A 19,419-nucleotide genomic window follows, 5' to 3' on the forward strand; every position below is an offset into this window, starting at 1 on the left:
ATTTGGGAAAAGCAATTTTTCATGGGGAGGGGGCTTATCATTGATGGCGGGGCAGTGGTGTTCCACCACACTTTAGATTTTTTTAAAAAAATCAGGGCTCATCTTGACATCCAATTTCTGGTGGTTTTTATTCTCCTTACCACCACCAAAACAAGGAGTGCTCCAGACACGGCAATTCCAGGACCAAAATTCTAACAAATTTAATTAATAATAACAACAACACCAAGATTCTGTGCTTGTAGCAAATCACAGCGTACAAAGCAACCACTTCTGTAGCATTTGTATGTCCAGTGCAAAAGTATATTGTTCGACGCTGCTTCTCTTCTTATGGTTCAAAAAAAAAACCTCATGTATTTCTGCAGCTCTTTGACAACATGTTTGTCCTTTTATTATGCCTCTTAAATGAAGGGCTTGCGCAGAGAGACAGTGCCTTTGCTCCTTGATTACCCTACACTTTCCTAGCCTCCCCTGGAGTCACAGGCCCAGTAATAATTCATGTAAATGACAGGTTTGTCCCTTGTGGTTTTATGCATCTCTCTGCATTTGTCTGGTTAGCATACACAAACTCTGACATTTCATTAGCTTTGTGGTGTCTTCCCCCTCCCTCCCCTCCCCTCCCCTCCCCTGCTTGTTGCCTTTTATTACACTGTGCGTTGAGCTGAATAAATAGCAAGCAGACCTGGAAATTCCCATCCTGCCTTCATTTCAGAAGGCGTTCCACATCTCAGCTGCCACAGCGTATTCTAGCTGAGTGCATTTCTGACAATACTCTGGGACTCACCAGCACTTAAGGAAAAGCACCTGCTAAGAGAAGTAGCCTTTGGGAGCTATGAGTTCATGCATGATCATGGGTCCTGCTAGTTCCCTGTTTAATTATGACAGCCCTGCTTGTGAGAGAGGGAAGGAGGCAGGCAAGCGAAGACACTATCACATGTCTGCTCTCTCAAATCACACTAGCACTGCCTGTTCCACTGGTGTCTTCACCCATGTTCAGGAACAGAATGTTCTTCACACGTGGAAGATAGGGTTCTTCCACACCTCCACTTGTCCCATGCCTACAAAGGAAGGGTGCGAGTGGTTTTCCACTTGACCTGCAGTGTGGTGTAGTGGTTAAGAGCGGTAGACTCGTAATCTGGGGAACCGGGTTCACTTCCCCGCTCCTCCACATGCAGCTGCTGGGTGACATTAGGCTAGTCACACTTCTCTGAAGTCTCTCAGCCTCACTCACCTCACAGAGTGTTTGGTGTGGGGGAGGAAGGGAAAGGAGAATGTGAGCCGCTTTGAGATTCCTTCAGGTACTGATAAAGCGGGATATCAAATCCAAACTCTTCTTCTTCTTCTTCTTCTTCTTCTTCTTCTTCTTCTTCTTCTTCTTCTTCTTCTTCTTCTTCTTCTTCCTAGGCACAGGTTTGAGAAGTTCTCCCCTTGACCCAGGTCTTTTTTTCCCAGCTAGAACTCACCAGAACTCGGTTTCGGCACCTCTCAGATGGGCGCCATTGCCTGTCTAAGAGAACAAGGGAGGCGTTTTTGGTTAGTTCCGGCACCTATTTTTCTAGAAAAATCGTACTGCCTTGACCCAGGGACGGAGGAAGGGGTGTGTGGGCCGCCCTGGGTGTCACCACTGAGGGAGGGTGGCAAAATGCCTGGTGGAACTCACCGCGGGGCCTGCAGCGCGCCCAAGGCACATGTCTCTCCTGGGAGTGATGTGGTGGCTTGTGCACCTGCAGGCTCTGTGCTGCCCCAAATGGTCCACCCACCGCCTCCCCCTCAGTTGTAGGGCGGCAGAGTGGGAGGAGGGCCCACAGAGCAAGCGGCTGGCTCCACCCCTGGGTGCAGGGCATGTGTACTGCCCCAGGCACCCAATCGGCTTGCTCCACCAGTGCCTTGACCCACCCCTTTTGCAGGGAAAACCCACTCTTTTGTGATAGATCGGAAGAAATGTCAATCTAGAAAATCTCCGAATTGCTGTTTGCTCCGATTTAGCACTAAAGAGTGCTTTTCCCCAAGGGGGACGAAAGGAAGTGTAGATAAGCCCTTAATGTTGTTGTTGTTTATTTTCGAGGGTTCTAATTTGTGTAACCTCTTAATTCGGCGTTTTAAAATAACCCTGCTTCTTAACACATTCTCTCTTTCTGCCCCTCCCCTCAGTCACTCACCGGGAGTCATTTTAGCAGTTTCATTTTTACATTTTACATTTTAGAATGTTGTACCATTTTACATTTTAGAATGTTGTACTATGTTATTTTTGTTAGCCACCCTGAGCCCGGCTTCGGCTGGGGAGGGCGGGATATAAATAAATAAAAATTATTATTATTTGGGGAGGAGATGCTAGGGGAACATTTAGGGGATTAGCCTAGTCCCTTAGTCTACTGACCACACACTGCTGTCTACAAGTACAGTAAATATGACATTCAGGCTGAGAAAGGTCTTGAAACGAGGAGAAGCACTTTCAGATGGAATTGGCAAGTGTGCAGTTTTAAAATGTTCTAAAGTTAAATACACAAAGGAACTTTGAAAGATCAATTGCATTTAAAAATCAAGGATCCTGCCACATTTACATAATTTACAGCACAATCCTATACATGTCTGCTCAGAAGTCCCTTTGAAGATAGTGAATTAATTGGAGCTTGCTTCTGAGTGGGCTTGCATGTGGATTCCACCGCTAAAAATTGCATTAGTAATTATATTGTTGGGACAATCAAGGCTGCGCTAAAAATGTTTTTCATTGAAATCAATAGGATTTAAAAGTGGCTGGACTGTGTCCAATGGGAACAAATACTTGAGTAACAAAACGGGACGTAAATGAGACAAAAAAAATGCTTTATTTTTCAGATCAAATGATCAGCTCTAACACAGTAAATTCGTCTGTTTCAAAGGCTGTTTCAAGTTTTAATTTCAACACTGCATTTAATTAGGTGGTGTTCTTTTCATAAACATTGCCACAGAATCTGAATGACTGAACAACAGGAATCAATTCTGCTTCCCAGACCATTGCAGACTCTGTGTGTGTGTGTGTGTGTGTGTGTGTGTGTGTGTGTGTGTGTTTTATGAGACAGCTGGGAAATACTTTAGGGAAACACTTGTTGGAGAACAAACAAAAACAAAGAAATAAAAGGGAGAGCTTCAACAGCGAAAACAAAAACTGATTATTAGCATAAAAAAAAATCTGGTGGATAAGGAAACCAGATGCAAAGGGAGACAAAGTCCTGTATTTTAAATACTTGTGTGGAAAAGGGAGCTTGAGCATGCACAACTTTTCTCATGCTGATGTTACAAGCTGCACCTGCCATTCTTCACAATTGTCAAAAATACAGGAACCCTGCCCTAATGATGTTCATCTGGGGCATATCAAGACTGCAAGCTTACCTTGGTTGTATGCCAGTCTAACTGGCTTTCCACAAAGAGATCCTGGGAAAACTGCAATTTGGGAAGTGTGCAGAAAGTTCACTTCTTAAGAGATCAGCGCATCACAGAACTTCTGTTGCTTGTGAAGAGAGGGAAAGTATTAACCCTATTTAAGTTTGTGGTTGTTCAGAAATGCCCAGATAAGGCTCCCTACCACAGTCCTAGCCATTCAGAAAGGAAAAGGGGCCTAATGATTTGTTCCCATGGAAATAACTGCCATACTATTAATACTCTCTTTTCAAATCAGAGAGTTTGGCCAGGTCTTGCCTCAGGGCAGCCTACACTGATAGTCCTAGGATCTCTGTTAGGAAACCCATAACAATACAGAATGTTAAACAGACAGCAAGCATTGTTACTGCAGGGAGTTGATTAATTCTCATCAGGGTTCTGTTCAATTCATTTCAGCGATGAAGATAAAAAATGGCCAGCGTCTCTCGGTGAAAGGAGTTTAACTTATGGGAGTTCTGTCAGAAAAGTATTTATTGTCTGTTTAGCATAGCCAAATGCTGGGATTATTATAGGAATTAATCAAGGGAAGAAGCATGTTATTAAGTCATAATGCAATCGTTAACCCTTAGGGTAGCAACATGATATGACTGGCAAAAGGAGGCAGATTCTGGCTCTGGTTAGTGCATTTAAAAAAAAACACAAGACAAAAGGTAAATCACTTCATTCAAACATGCAGACAAAGATATAAAACATCGGCCTTCAAAGGAAGATTTATAAGAAATATCTCGGATATGGCAGAGGAGGGAAGAAAGAAGATAAAGTATACACATTCTGAGATACCACTGATGTTGTTCCTTAGATTTTGAGTCCAACCTCGTAAGATCCAGTAACTCTTATCTTTACCAGCAGTTTGATCTGGAAATAAAGATGACTCAGACTATTTTTCACTGGTCCTGCTAGCAATTTGGTAAAGTTCATAGGGCCGGTTTTAGGTCTGTTGAGGCCCTAAGCTACTGAAGGTTATGGTAATATGTCCATCTGTCCTTTGCCAACAACAAACTGTTGCTGTTCTTTGTGTTGAATATATGCTATGTGGTAATTTATGGACCTAATAGGTATCTGAAGCCATTTGCACATGGTGCCATGTAACCAGTCCATGCAGAATGTCGGCACCTTATATATAGAAATGAGCAAACCAGTGGTATTTTAGGGAGCAAGCTAGTAGGCGGGGCCCGTTACTTACATCATAGGAGCCTACACAACACAAAACACTGTTGCTGTATGTAGGTTTTATTTTATTTGTTTTTTATCTTATATTTTGGAAATGTACATCCAGGTGTTTTTATCTTATATTTTGGAAATGTACATCCAGGTTTTTTGGGGGCCCCCAAGAGAATGGGGCCCTAAGCTATAGCTTGTTTAGCTTATACGTAAATCCAGCACTGAGACGCAGGTGGCGCTGTGGGTTAAACCACAGAGCCTAGGACTTGCCGATCAGAAGGTTGGCGGTTCGAATCCCCGCAACGGGGTGAGCTCCCATTGCTCGGTCCCAGCTCCTGCCAACCTAGCAGTTTGAAAGCACGTCAAAGTGCAAGTAGATAAATAGGTACTGCTCTGGCGGGAAGGTAAATGGTGTTTCCGTGCGCTGCTCTGGTTCGCCAGAAGCAGCTTAGTCATGCTGGCCACATGACCCGGAAGCTGTATGCCAGCTCCCTCGGGCAATAAAGCAAGATGAGTGCCGCAACCCCAGAGTCGGTCACAACTGGACCTAATGGTCAGGGGTCCCTTTACCTTTACCTTAAATCCAGCACTGCTTCTCTCCATGCCTTGCAAAGCATTACCGGCTGACTGAATACATATCAAGTTGCTGTTTGTGGCACAGGAGCAGGTCCAACTGCCAGGTAGCAGCTTGCAGCCAGTTGCCAAACAGTGACTATGCACTACAGAAGAAAAGGTACTCCGCACCTGCTCATGAGTATGCTTGTCAGTGCTTCACATGCTCACAAAACCTAGCATTCAAGAGTTTCTGAGGTTTTGCTCTATCTCAGAGCAACTTGCTGCCCTTCCTTACCCGCTGAGCAGGTGAAACTCTTACTCCCTTCACAAAGGAAATTTTTCTTGGCAGATCGCGACAACAAAAATCTCTACCAAAGCCTCCACTATAAAATGAAGCTGACATGTTTTGGCTGTCAACCCAATGGGATAGCCAATGGGATGTCAGCGATGCTCTCTCACTGCACTGAGCGCTTGAGCCCCATTGTCATCATGGCATTAGTGCTTTTTGAATATGGTTCTATTCTTACAAGAGTGTTGAGCTATCAGGCTGATCTGATTAAGTCCCATTCACTTAGATTTAGGGATTCTGGATCACTCCCTCATTTAAAAACATTTCTTAGAAATCCAGATCAGTGTTCAAAATCTACCCAGGCAGGACCCCATGACTGACTGATAATGAATTGTAAACTCTAAGGTAGATGCGTACAAAGCTCATTTTTCTACTTGACTTTTCGAACCTTGTTGGAAAGATGAAAGGTTTAATTTAGGCTACGCTGCAAGTTTCCATAGCTTCATACAACTGTGTCTTCCATTGTATTATATGGGGGGGGGGTTAATTGATGTGAATTGCTTTGATACAGTTGTCTGAAAAGGAGGGTGAAATATAATGAATGGATAAATAGTGAATAATGTGATCAATGGATTCTCATGCAGAAGTCACGGCCACTGTATTAACTGACATATTCAGCAAGTGAAACCTTTATAATGGCTTAATGCAATTTTTGAAACAGCCTCTAATTTCAAGAAATTTCGGTGCTGAAGCTTAACTTTAAGGGGTTCTGAAATGTGAAGCTGGATCCTAATAATGTCGAGTAAGAAACTAACACCATTGATTTCAATAGGATTTACTCACAGCAAAGTATATTTTGGACTGCATCCTTATATCTCAGCTTTCAAAAACCACCACGATGGAACTGAATAGCTGATAAAACATTATTTCAAAATAGACTTAAAAGTGCCAATGTTTCTCACTTGCTTTCCAGACTGTATCCATTACGCAAGAGACATGGTGAATGTCATAGTGTACCTGTGTTTTAAAATCTATTCAAGATGGCTCATCGAAGTGCACATTCTTGAGATCTACTCATCTCTCTCTCTACCTTAGGCCATTTCCACATGCTATGCTGATTGATCTGAATTTCCTAATCTGTTTTGCCTTTTGAGTAGATTACATTAATTTACGTTGAATTACACTTCTCTGCACTTTTTCAGATTTCAGCCTCTTCCTCCCGAGCCTCTACACTTTAAGTCTCACGAGTGAAGGGTGGCTACATCTTGACTCTAGTGCACATTAAGGGAATGTGCTCCACAAGGATATAAAACGCCAGACCACTGTTTTCCCCTTTTATCTCCTTCATAACCATTGGATAGTAAACATTTCGGAATGTGACTGTGTTGCAATTCTTCTATAATACATGCAACCAGATGTATCCACTGTGAGTTGAAGCATTGTAGAGGACAGTTTTTATTAAAACAAAACAAAAAAAGCAAAAACACTTGTGATTGGCTTACTTGCACACCCTGATATAAAAACTGTGAAATACTGGTACTTAAGTATAAACTGTGAAATACTGGTACTTAAGTGGTCATCATTTAGCTGGTAGGGAAGAAGGTGTTCGGGTGATAAGGTACCACATTATTTCTCCCTGGATGTGAATGTCATCGGGCGGAAGAAATATATCTTCAGTGCTGCGCTCATTAACATATGACCAGCTTTAAAAGATGCTCATTTATGAAAAATATTATTTGATGTACTGCTTCTAGAAGAGGAAGTTGGGAAAGGGCAGACTTTTAGCAGGACACAATACCTTTTGGTCAGGCTGGCTAGGTTGCCTGCAAGCTCTCAGCTCATTCACCTACCCTAGAAGTCTTTCTTAAGTCTTTATCTTGTGTTTGAATGTCACCAACTGCAATCGTTTTCCCAGCTGTATGTCGCTGGTGAGCTAAGGCCTCAGGTTTCCCATCTTTGTTTGATGCACCTGAGCAAATCCTTTAGAACAGCTTGATACACGTTAGATGTGCCAACATAGTCCACCAGTTGTTTGTATTTTTGCCTGCTTGCCTCCTTTCTAACCGGTTCTCATTAGGGGGGAGCTCCACATTTATTTCATGATGTTCTTCTGTTCTATTCTTCTTTGCTCTTTGAAGTGCTCTTGTGTTAGGGGGGAAAATCCACAATATAAATAAAATGATGACACTCGTTATTAGCATGACAAAAGACATTTTGTTCCAATTATGTTTGCCTCTTCTCTCTCTCTCTCTTTCAGTCACCCTGCCTCGGCTCCTCCACTTGGAACAATAAGAATCACGGGTAAACAAACAAAGGGACCATTTTGAAAACTTGAGAACATTACCGTGAAAAGTGGGGAGCTATATAGAAGTCATCTTCTGTCTGATATTATTATGCAGGGGTGTTCTTGCCAACACCAAAAAGCAATTCTACTGAAGTTCACAGTCCACTCCAGTGTTAACCTTACATGTGCAGTTTGCCCAAAATACTCTGTACTGCAGTGCTCCTTACAGGGCCCATAATGTTTGAAGTCTGCTCAGAGCAGCAGTTAAATCAATAGAAGCAAACCAAATGTAGAACATAAACACAAGTGGAATCAGTTAACTGAAACAGAAGACATTGCTTTATGGTAGCAAATTCTCATAGCAGGGGAGGCGAACCTGTGGACCTCTGGATGTTGCCGAACTACAACCCTCACCTCTTAGGACGTGGGTCACGCTGTGTTCTGAACCACTGAGCCACTTGGGCTTGCCGATCAGAAGGTCGGCAGTTCGAATCCCCATGACGGAGTGAGCTCCCGTTTCTCTGTCCCAGCTCCTGCCAACCTAGCAGTTCGAAAGCACACCATTGCAAGTAGATAAATAGGTATTGCTGTGGCAGGAAGGTTATACAGCATTTCCATGCACTCTGGTTTCCGTCATGGTGTTTTCTTGCACCAGAAGTGGTTTAGTCATGCTGGCCACGTGACCTGGAATTCTGTCTGTGGACAAATGCCGGCTCTCTCGGCCCGAAAGTGGAGATGAGTGCCACACCCCATAGTTGCCTTTGACTGGACTTAACCGCCCAGGGGTCTTTTACCTTTTGTTTTTTACCTTTACAATCCTCATCAACACCAGCCAGCATGGCCAAAGATCTAGTTGGAGTTCAGAATATCTGGAGAGCCACAGGACAGCACCCCAGTCTTATATATGGAATCTGATATAAGGCCCAATGAGAGGGCAGATTGAAAATTTCTGAAGACATGCCAAGGATATCACCAGTTACAATTCTTCAGAGTTCCCTGTGATCAAGCAACTTATTGGGTCACAGTGCTTAGGAATATCACAGGTAGATTCTGATCTTATTATTCAACATTAAGAGCTAACTTTCTTTTTACTAACAGCTGCATACAGTGCTGTTTTTCTAGAACACCTCCCTCGTTCTCCTAGAATGGCAATGGCACTGAGTTCTGACTAGAAAAAAAACCCTGGCTGCACATTTGGCGATAGTATATTTCATTGGAATTCCAGCCTTGAGGTATGGTTATACAATACCTTGGACGTGGCTATTTCAGAGTGAATAACTGGGCAAAGGATAGCAAAAGGTGTTATAAAGAGAAACACCTTTGCTGAAACCTGCTTCCCCTTTTTTCTGATGTAAGGGAAGTAGATAGCAAATTTCTCCCACCAATTTCTCAATTTTTTCTGCGGAGAGCCTATATTGACCATTAATGCCCTAAGACTATGTAAAATGGTGTTGCAATCTCAATGCTACATTTATTTTTTCCACAGACTGTTTTAATAAAATAAAATAATAAAAGAGTTTCCTGCAATCAAGCAACGTTAGGTCACAGCACTTAATAATATCACAGGAAGAGTTTAACGTAGTCTTAAAGAAGCACAGCAACCAACTCTTCTTGCTCCGTTGTCATCTAATTTCTTCCGCGCTGCTCTGAGTGGCAAAGATGCAGCTTTAAAATGCAAAAACAGAGAAATAATGAGGTGAACTGTCATTCCTCATCTATCAAAGTCAAGGATTGCTTTAAAGTAGCAATGTGTTTGGAGGAGTTGAAAAAGAAATCTGACACTTAGTGTTATTGTCTTTAAATGTATCAGTAAGATTTCTGGCCAGGATCCAAAATAGTGGGGAGGGGCATAGATCACAGAAAAGTGGTAAATCACATGTCTTGCATGCAGCCTGTGCCAAGTTTGATTCCCAGCATCCCATATCAAAAGAATCAGATAACAAGTGCGGGAAAGGTGCCTGTCCGCAATCCAGAAAAGCTGCCACCAATCAATATTGGGCTAGATTGCAATTTTTTTTTATTTTTTTTATTTCACAATCTCACCAGAAGTTTTATTGAAAACTTTAAATACTTTGCAGACATGTTACATGACTTCCCAGTTGGGAACCTGGACAATATGAACCAATGAAGAGTTTGATGCAGAACAATTTCCCCCGCAGCCACAGATTCATTAGTGCACTTCAGCCAGCTTCTCAGCCTTTGCCACAGCTTCCTCAATAGGCCCCACCAAGTAGAAAGCCTGCTCAGGAAAATGGCCATACTCTCCTGTCAGGATCGCTTGGAAGCCCTTGATGGTTTCCTTTAGGGGTACCAGCTTGCCTGCATGGCCAGTGAAAACTTCAGCAACCTGGAAGGGCGGGGACAGAAATCTCTGAATCTTACAGGCACAAGCCACAGTAAGCTTATCCTCTTCAGACAACTCATCCATACCCAAAATAGCAATCATGTCCTAGAGGGACTTGTTGTTGTTGTTTAGTCATTTAGTTGTGTCCGACTCTTTGTGATCCCATGGACGAGAGCACGCCAGGCACTCCTGTCTTCCACTGCCTCCTGCAGTTTGGTCAGACTCATGTTTGTAGCTTCGAGAACACTATCCAACCATCTCGTCCTCTGTCGTCCCCTTCTCCTTCTGCCCTCCATCTTTCCCAACATCAGGGTCTTTTCCAGGGAGTCTTCTCTTCTCATGAGGTGGCCAAAGTATTGGAGCCTCAGCTTCACGATCTGTCCTTCCAGTGAGCACTCAGGGCTGATTTCCTTAAAAATGGATAGGTTTGTTCTTCTTGCAGTCCATGGGACTTTCAAGAGTCTCCTCCAGCACCATAATTCAAAAACATCAATTCTTTGGCGATCAGCCTTCTTTATGGTCCAGCTCTCACTTCCATACATCACTGCTGGGAAAACCATGGCTTTAACTATATGGCCTTTATTGGCAAGGTGATGTCTCTGCTTTTTAAGATGCTGTCTAGGTTTGCCATTGCCTTTCTCCCAAGGAGCAGGCGTCTTTTAATTTCGTGACTGCTGTCACCATCTGTAAAATCTTTTGCACCCCACGGGCCACATCATAATGCTCCTGCCCCACAATATTGGGATCCATGATACGAGAGGTAGCTGGGTACATGCCCAATTTAGCAATGGCACGAGACAACACAGTGGTGGCAGCCAAGTGGGCAAATATAGTCGCAGGGGCTAGATCAGTTAAGTCATCAGCTGGTACATAAATCGCCTGCACGGATGTGATAGATCCCTTCCAAGTTGTTGTGATTCTCTCTTGCATGGTACCCATATCAGTTGCTAGAGTAGGCTGGTACCCCACAGCTGAGGGAATTGCAATTCAACGCTGTGTTTGCTTTTGCTGTAACCCAGCCTGGGACCTTCTGGAGAAGGGCAGGTAATGTCTATAAATATTATCAGCATAAGATGGTTTTCTGTGTTGCGGGCACTGAAGGCCCTTGTGTTCATGAATAGCAGCCTCCCATGCCACAAGGAAAATTGTTTTTGGAACAGTATACCTGAAGGAGCGTCTCCATCCCCATCGCTCAGCCCAGACACTGAGGTCCAGCTCTGAGGGCCTTCTGGCAGTTCCCTCACTGCGAGAACTGAGGTTACAGGGAACCAGGCAGAGGGTCTTCTTGGTAGTGGCACCTGCCCTGTGGAATACCCTCCCATCATATGTCAAAGAAATAAACAACTATCAGACTTTTAGAAGACATCTGAAGGCGGCCCTGTTTAGGGAAGCTTTTAATATTTGGTGAATCATTGTAATTGCACAATCCTTCTCTCTCACACACACATGCACACGGATCTGAACAACCTTTTGGCAAAATAATGCCTTCCTGAGGACAAAATCTAGGACCAGCTCTTAAAGAAAGTCATATAAGAATTGTTCTCAAAATTATTTCATGACCTTGACAGCCACTGTCCTTGTGGCCAGAGTGGGAAATGGCCTAACATCACACACATAGACTGAAATTGTTTCTGTTTTGTCTGGCACTCAGATTAAATTAATGCCATTTATCTTCAAATAAATCTAGTCATTGTTTCTTTAATTCTATTGGGAATAAATACCATGGTTTTAAGGCAAATCATTGTAATTTATGATATTAGTTAGAACTTGCATTCTTAACAATAAGCCCACACAGAGAGGGAGTGTCTGACAAACATAAAACAAGCAAAGTTGCAACCCCTTAACCTTTTCTGATATACTTCCCTGTTTATAAATACGAAACCAATTTATTCGTTCTCTCTCTCTCCTGTCAAGTGCATTACCCAATAATTTAGATTGTTGAGAAAAGATACAGAGATGCAATAAATCACTGCTTTATTTGTCTACATGTTCATCCCTAAAAAGTACAATGAACACAGTACACATTGTTACAGACTGCAAAGCCTTCCCAAAACATGTTGCACCAGGTTTTCATGAAGAAATATTGTTTTACCCTCACAGCTTACCGCTTAATGTGCACAACATATTTTTCCCCCTTTATCCCTTAGTTTCTGTTTACACTTCCTGCTTTTTAGTTTCCCATGAAAGCAGTGTGACACAATAGCAGGAAGAAATGAGTGGTGGTCGAGATTTTCACTGCTACCAGTGGGATTTCTGTTTAGTCATTTGCTTCTCTGGTGACAGAGGCTTAGGACACATCCGTAAGTGTCAAGTTAGAGAAACATTCTCACTAAAGTAAAGTATAGGTGAAATATTGGTCAGTGGATCTAATACTGGAGACAGACAGGATACATTTTGGGAGAGCTGAAAGGAGTGGGAGCGTATTCTTTAAAATATGTATGTTCGGTTGTGGATACCTTTTTCCAGTGAAAATGGTTAATCAGAAAATTCACATTTTTAAAATTCTGGCCTTTGATACCCGAGACATGTGTTTCAGGACTCAGCCATTCTTGTGAAAGCAATATGTCTTTAACTGTTTTTAATTCTGAACTTTAAATTGTTGTAACCTGGCACCTGCTGATGAAGGATAAGTTATAGCAGCAGTAGTAATATTTGTTTGCTGTGTTTTCTAGCACTTCAAAAATGTGCAAAACCTACTTGACCAAAGATGACAATAGAATGTAAGAAATCAAGTGTGTTTATCTTGGAAGTCCTGGCCTCTTTGGGATCAAATCTATATCATAGATCAACACTCCTATAGTACAATCCTATATATCAGGGATGTCCAACTCCCAAGAGACTGCGATCTACTCACAGGGGGAAAAACTGGCAGTGATCTGAGGGGTTCAGGTCAAAGTTGTTGAGCTTGCTTTAGGGAAGGGAAGTCAAAGCTGTTGACCTTTGCTTAGAGGGGTAGGTCCAAAATGCTGGGTTTTCTTTAGGGGAAATAGGTAAAAGTCGCTCACCAAAAAATTGATCATGGGGGGGAAAGGCAAAAACTCCGTCTTCCATTCTTGTTATCATGCACAAATGGAGGACAGGGTAAGGATGGATCCTTCCCCCCCCCCCCCGCAAAGGAAAAAGAGCGATCAGTTCAAAGCTCCCAGGGATCGACCAGTTGATCGCTGTCAACCAATTGGACATCCCTGCTATATATGTTTACAGTGGTACCTCAGGTTACATACGCTTCAGGTTACAGACTCCGCTAACCCAGAAATAGGACCTTGGGTTAAGAACTTTGCTTCAGGATAAGAACAGAAATTGTGCTCCGGCAGTGCGGCGGCAGCGGGAGGCCCCATTAGCTAAAGTGGTACCACAGGTTAAGAACGTTTTCATGTTAAGAACGGACCTCCGGAACGAATTAAGTACTTAACCCGAGGTACCACTGTAATTTGAAGAACGTTCCACTGAGTTCAATGGGGATTCCTGCCAGGTATAGGACTGTAGGCCTAAAAACTAATATCTGCCACCAGCCTACTTTGACTTAGCACTGCTGAAATTAAAATTAAGCTGGACAGAGGAAGGGAAGTTCTCAAACACATTTGCATAACATTACTTACTTCTTGATTTTAAAATTTGTGCTTTCTCTTTATCAATGATAAATCCTGAGCTTGAACATTTTGGGGAAAATACAGTTATAAAAAGTGAATTTAAGTACAGTTCTCTCAATGTTTTTGATAGTTGGTCAAAATTCTCAATTATGAATGTTGATGGTACAAGGATGCTTCTAGCCCAATATATGACATTTTGAGGGAAAGAACCAATGATTCAAGTTTCTGGGAAATTATAATCATCTAATGTTTATTATGCCCTAAGTCCCTCTGTCTGATGAATATAACTACAGTAATAACCTTGGGCAGAAATGTCTGCACTATGCCAAGTAAGATATGAAGTGGAGCTTCTGGAGGGTTGAAGATTGAGTCTTTGAGCCAAACTATTGGGTTCAGATACATCATCTGGAACACAGTGATGTTCACTACTGTACACTATTTTTTATCATTAGGCATTATTCTCTCTCCTGTTTCAAGCTGTTAATTTAGTTCAGCTTCTTTGTATTGCTTTGGATCATTTTCAAAGGAATTGGCTCAACAGCTGAAATGAAATAGAACCCTGAGGAACTTTGACAGTGAGGCAGGACTTTCTATGGAAATTTCAGCTGCAGTATAATTCTATAGGCAGGTTCCACACCTTCTTACTTTTCAGAAATACCAGTGGGCACCACCCATCCAATGCCTGTGGAATGCTCTCCCCATAGCGGCTCACCTGGCGCCGTCCTTACATACCTTTAGGCACCAGGCAAAAACATTCCTCTTCCCCAAAGCCTTTGGCTAATGAAACAATCTAATGAAACAATCTATGGCCTTTAAAACTGTGGGAGGGTAATTGTTTTTGTCTGTTATCATGGTGTGCATTTTTGTATTTTTATATTGTAAGCTGGCCTGTGATCATTGGGTGAAGGGTGATACAGAAATATAATAAACAAACAGACAGACAAACAAACAAAAATAATACAAAATAGTTTTTTTCTAGAAAAATAGGTGCCAGTTCTCACCATGAAATTGTTACAGTAAGTGCCACACATTTTTAATAACCAAAAAAGAGAGGTGCCAGTACTGTACACCCTTAAGTACCCCCTTAAAAAAAAGCACTGATAATAATAATGATTATTGTCAGATGGCTGTTGCGGTTGCTCAAGAGTAACCAGGCAGGACTCCAAACCTGTGTTTTACAGGTTTTTATTTTGGTGCAAACTATTTACAGTGAAGAGTCCCAAAGCTCATGTCTGGCTCAATCGCTAGCAGAATCTGGGAGTGGTCTTTTTTTGGACCCCCCCCCCCCAACATAAGAGTTTCATTACCCCCAACCTTCTTCTTCCCTCTTTGTGCCTTAGGCTACTGCGCAGGATGGGCGATGGCAAGGACGTGTTTCCCTCCTGTCCGCCTTGCCCAGTTAAGGCTCCCATAAGCATCCTCTTCCCCACTAGAGGTGGGGCTTTCCTCCTCCCCGGAAGAGGAACTGCTTTGCAAGATTTTCGGAGGCTCCCTGTAACACAACTCCCCTTCTATTCCTTGCCTCTGAGCTGATGGCAGTTCCCTGACAATTATGTTAAGAAGTTTTAAGCCAACCTGCTCCAGCAGAGGGGAATTGTTGTTGTTGTTTAGTTGTTTAGTCGTGTCCGACTCTTCGTGACCCCATGGACCAGAGCACGCCAGGCACTTCTGTCTTCCACTGCCTCCCGCAGTTTGGTCAAACTCATGCTGGTAGCTTCGAAAACACTATCCAACCATCTCGTCCTCTGTTGTCCCCCTCTCCTTGTGCCCTCCATCTTTCCCAACATCAGGGTCTTTTCCAGGGAGTCTTCTCTTCTCATGAGGTGGCCAAGTATTGGAGCCTCAGCTTCAGGATCTGTCCTTCCAGTGAGCACTCAGGGCTGATTTCCTTCAGAATGGAGAGGTTTGATCGTCTTGCAGTCCATGGGACTCTCAAGAGTCTCCTCCAGCACCATAATTCAAAAGCATCAATTCTTCGGCGATCAGCCCTCTTTATGGTCCAGCTCTCACTTCCATACATCACTACTGGGAAAACCATAGCTTTTACTATATGGACCTTAGTAAGTCTATTTTCCCCTGCCTCTTTTGCAGGAGCAGTAGAATCTATGGTGAAATTTTAGGAGGTGAGAAGTGAGGGTGGCTATATGCTTACCTTAATCATTTACATCCCAGGGGTGGGGGTGCAATCACTTTATATATATTTTAATTGTGCCACTCTCCAACACTCCGTATCCTTCCCTAGCTCAAATTCCCGTAAGGGAACATTACATCAGGATGTTCTTCCACAGGCATGCCAGGAAATGTGGGTAAGCCAAGGGGTGGCATATAAATGATTGTGTGTGTTTAAAAAAAGAAAAGCAAGAACACCCACACAGCTGTCCAGATTTCCTGGTATGTTCATAGGATGATGTCATGGCCTAAGGTCCTCCACTGGGCATTCCAGGAAGTGCCTTTGAGGAGCCTTGCCAACCAGGAAGCTTGTGTCGTTGTCCGACCTGCTGCTGCCGTCTCCGCCACTGAGAGAAGGAGATTCCTGCATTGCAGGGGTTTGGACTAGATGATTATAGGGGTCCCTTCCAGCTCTATAATAATAATAATAATAATAATAACAATAATAATAAATTTTATTTATACCCTGCCTTCCCCGTCCAGAGCTGGGCTCAGGGCGGCTAACACCTGTAAAATTACAAAAAAAACATAATAGGGGAAAAAAACACCAATTTAAAATACAGGTTAAAATGCAATTTAAAATGCAGCCTCATTTTAAAAGTAGCCCATAGATCAAAACCATAAGGGGAGGGAAACAGAAGCATCAGAATGAGTCCAAGCCAAAGGCCAGGTGGAACAGTTCTATCTTGCAGGCCCTGCGGAGTCCCGCAGGGCCCTAGTATCTTGTGACAGAGCATTCCACCAAGTCGGGGCCAGTACTGAAAAGGCCCTGGCCCGAGTTGAGACCAATCTAACCACCTTAAGACCTGGGACCTCCAAAGTGTTGTCATTTGTGGGCCTTAAGGTCCTCCACGGGGCATACCAGGAGAGGTGGTCTCATAGGTACGTGGGTCCTAGGCCGCATTCATGATTCCATGATCACCTTAACCTCCCACCTCCCTTAACCTGCAACCCAGGGCACGTGCCCCTCGCCCCCAACCTCTTCAAGTCAGGGCCTGGGCACCCATTCTCCCCCATTCTTTTGTACGCCGGCTCCCTCAGCCAATAAAGCGAGATGAGCGCTGCAACCCCAGAGTCGGCCATGACTGGAACTAATGGTCAGGGGTCCCTTTACCTTTACCCTTTACTCCGAATGAAAAGATATTCCATATCCCACTCTTCACCCCTTCCTTTCAGCTTTCTGCTGCACCTGAACAGTCCACACGCAGAGCTGAGATTGGGGCATGCGCCAGGAGACAACTTTTTGGCTTTCAAGATTACTCAGCAGAGAGGGTTGTGTGTCCCCTGAGTGTGTGAAGTGAGCAGGGCAACATCCTTTGCAGAGGGCACAACTCTGCCACCTTCTAAGTATGACTCACCCAACAAATGTTCACATTAAGAAGTCTGCCTGCTGCTTTTATTTTTTTATTTTTTTATGGCAAGCAATTAGACTTAAAGACTGGAAAATCCCTCACCAGGCTGGACAGAGCAGCTCAGTTACAAAGCTCCCTGGTAATCCTGCCACAAGGTGATTATTGAAGGATCTTTTTTGCCAAATGCCATTTCACACTCCTGCGATGATGATGACTCTCCCGCCTTCCCTTGCCAATCCAACAAGTTGTTTCCCTTGAATATAAACATTTATTACGGGCTTTTTAATTACAAAGCCATGCCAGAGGCCCGGGGAAAACTTGTTTATCTGTCTGAGAATCGCCAGTGGAGCAGAAAGATCTGTGGTGTTGGTACACACAGCCTGCTAAAAGGCATGGCTTGTTGCTCCAAAGTGAGGATAATTCCACGTGAAATGAGATGGGAACTGAGCCTGGGCTATAAGTAGCACATGACAATAATAAACAGCCATCGGTATTTAACCCGGTGCCAGGTCATTTGATTTTTTTATTGCTTCGCACATAGCAGCACCTACAGAAAGAAAGAATTTATAGCTGTTTAGTGCTGACAGCAAGTACATGGAGAAAAAATGCCTACGTGACGATTCACCCAATAGGCAGTAAGGTGCTTCCCCTCCCACAATGAACTTGAGTAATTAAGGCTGCAGTTGTGTACCCAGGTACGTAACAAAAAAAACCCCCTTGAACTCAGTTGAATTTACTTCAGAGTAGACTGTACAACCGTCTCCACCGTGTCTTCTGTTCTCCAAAGGGGCACAGACCCTGTGTGGGTGCCTGTGGCCCCATGCCCTCAGGCCACTACTTGGCAGGTAGAGGGGCAAGCACCGGGCTTCTGTAACAATTATAGTGGTAGCTCAGGTTACAAACACTTCAGGTTACAGACTCCACTAACCCAGAAGTAATGCCTCAGGTTAAGAACTTTACCTCAGGATGAGAACAGAAATCGTGCGGCGGCAGCGGGAGGCCCCATTAGCTAAAGTGGTACCTCAGGCTAAGAACGGTTTCAGGTTAAGAACAGACCTCCGGAACAAATTAAGTTCGTAACCAGAGGTACCACTGTATTATAACAGAGGTGTTGCAAGTGCGTCATTTTTTAAGGCTTCATCAAAAGCATTTTAATAACATGCATTATCATTAGTAATAATAAACTTTATGATAATGCTTTTCTGAAGACTAGATGATGCACTTGCCACAGCTCTGTTCTTGCTTGTGCCTCTAATTTCTCTCCCAAACATGATGGCATTTGCTCCTAGGAAACGCTATGCAGAATTACATCGTCTGCCCAGGGTGAGGGATTCAGACAATCCATTTGCTAGCGACGTACAGAGAGAGCGGGAGAGATGTCATAATAATTGGTTCTAACAGGGGCACAAGTGAAGGGGAAAATGCACTTATCGAACGCTTCATGCACTGTGATCGTTCCGGAGTTTAGCATTTTTGCTCCATCATTGTGGATGAATGCATCTTTGTCAAACAGGTATTCAGATGCGTTTGGCTTGCGCCAGTATCTTTTACCCTCATTTCATATTCTCTAGCTCAGCTCCATGCTTATTTGATGCCTGACATGGCGTTTCTGCTATGATGTTTCCTTCTTTCGGTTTATTCGGGTGGCGTGAAACATCAGCGTATCCTTCTCTGCATTTCTGGAGGGCAGCAAGTTCTCTGCCTCAGCCAAGGAAATCATTTCTCCTCTTCCAGGGCGCCACCCAGGAATCTTTAGCAATTGGAAGCACCTCGCTGAAGGAGTCCCATGCCAAGTTAGAGTGCCAGTCTTGTAATGCATTTGATTCCACTCCACCCCCTGCCTGGTCTTTCTTGTTTGCTTTCATTCATGTCGATAGAAATCCGTCCTTCAGACAAAGCATTTGCATGTTTTATAATGAATGCCTCTGATGCAAATGCCAGGAAAAGTATTATGGTCTGCTATTTTTGCAACTTGTTATTTACCTTCCAGCCAGGCTCGCTGCACTCTTCTTTTGTTTGTTATAAAGCCCCACGTGGCTTTCGAAAAGAAAAGTGGTGTTTTTTTGGAGGAGTGCAGTATATTATATCGCTGGATTTTTTGTCTACAAAGTGATTGCGTTTCACACACACACACACACAGAGCATGCCTTGCTTTCCCTTTCCTTCAGATATGCCAAGCAATTCCACTGCATTTTAGGAACACACGAAGTTCCTTATACAGAGTCAGACCATTGTTTACACGGAGTGGTAGTGATTCTCTG

The sequence above is a fragment of the Podarcis melisellensis genome, assembly GCF_964234715.1.
Source record: "Podarcis melisellensis genome assembly, chromosome: 17".
Lineage (NCBI taxonomy): Eukaryota > Metazoa > Chordata > Lepidosauria > Squamata > Lacertidae > Podarcis > Podarcis melisellensis.